We start from the raw sequence: 1,326 nt of genomic DNA, 5'->3' as shown, positions 1-1,326 counted from the left end.
AAACAGAAGTACACACAGTGTGCGAATTTGGTTTTGGTAATCGGGAATCAAACGAGGATAGGCCTGTAGCCAGAACAAAAGTGTAGGGGGGGATGGTAGAAGTGGGGGAGTTGATCCAACTATATTATAGTTCATTTGTAAGCCTACCGTGAAAATTTTGGGGGGCAGTAAAAAGGGGCCGGCAAACCTAGCCTCCATCTGGATACGGGCTTGAATGAGGCCTAACAAGACAGAAATCTTGCTGATGATTCAACAATTCAAGATGAGACAATGACGCTCAACAGGCATACACTCAAATATGATTACCTGAAACGACTGTCTTTTCTGAGATACCCGCATTTAGCCTAGGATTAAAAGTATCTAACCATAGATTTACTTGGAGCACCGAGACTATGAGACATGCACCTACAGCTTAATGTGTGGTCCGAACCACATGAGCTCCCGCTAGGAACGTAGATTTATAATTAGTATTGCCACACAAAAAAGTGCCTAAAATGAATAGCTAAAAATGGGCAGAAGTTGTCAGAAAAAATAAAGCAATCTTCCGCGCTGGAACAAAGCTAAATAAATTTGATTCCTATAATAATATAAAATTAAAGTAAAACTACCCTAACAAGTATACACTAAATGTCAACATCATTATCTTCTTCAGGTTGGGGCGAAGCTTCTTTTGTCTCTGTTGCTTGTACTGTACCGGACTGCTTTTGTAATACCATACCAAGTAGTTGCAAAACTGTCGCTGAAATTTCGTATACAAAATAACAATTTTTGTACAAGTTGCAACCCAAATCTCACTCTTAAAATTGAAGAAAGTATTTTTGTTTTCGATCTGTTCTTGAGTCTGTTTTTGATTATATTCACCTGATCGAATACACGCTTCATTTCCGCATTCGAATGTAGAAGCGTTATTATGAAAAAAAGTCAACGACACTAATTCTGAAAATAAACTCTCTTCTCCAGCACCTGTGTAGCCTACTAATTTACGTCTTGCAACAATTCTTCAGTTGAAGACTTATTCACCCATTTTATAAAATTTATGTTCGCCATTGATTATCAATTTTATTGATCTTATTTTGAAATCCTGAAGTGAAAGCTAAGGCAGTAAAACACTGTCTTTTAGAATCCTTATTAGCACTGAAAAGCAACATTTTCTGAAGGGTGATTTTATTATCAGGAAGTCTATTCTAAATTTCTTTAACGATTTTCTTCTTCTTCTTATTATTATTAAAACTTACACTCTTCCTCGAAGCTAGGGGGCGCGGTACCCATTGTTTGCATGCATTGTTTGCATACTTTGAATGCATTGTTTTAGCTGATTTTTCAGAG

This window comes from Thermobia domestica, unplaced genomic scaffold (genome assembly GCF_964235325.1).
Source record: "Thermobia domestica unplaced genomic scaffold, izTheDome1.hap1.1 HAP1_SCAFFOLD_1182, whole genome shotgun sequence".
Taxonomy (NCBI): Eukaryota; Metazoa; Arthropoda; class Insecta; order Zygentoma; family Lepismatidae; genus Thermobia; species Thermobia domestica.
Note: the sequence above shows the minus strand (reverse complement) of the source record.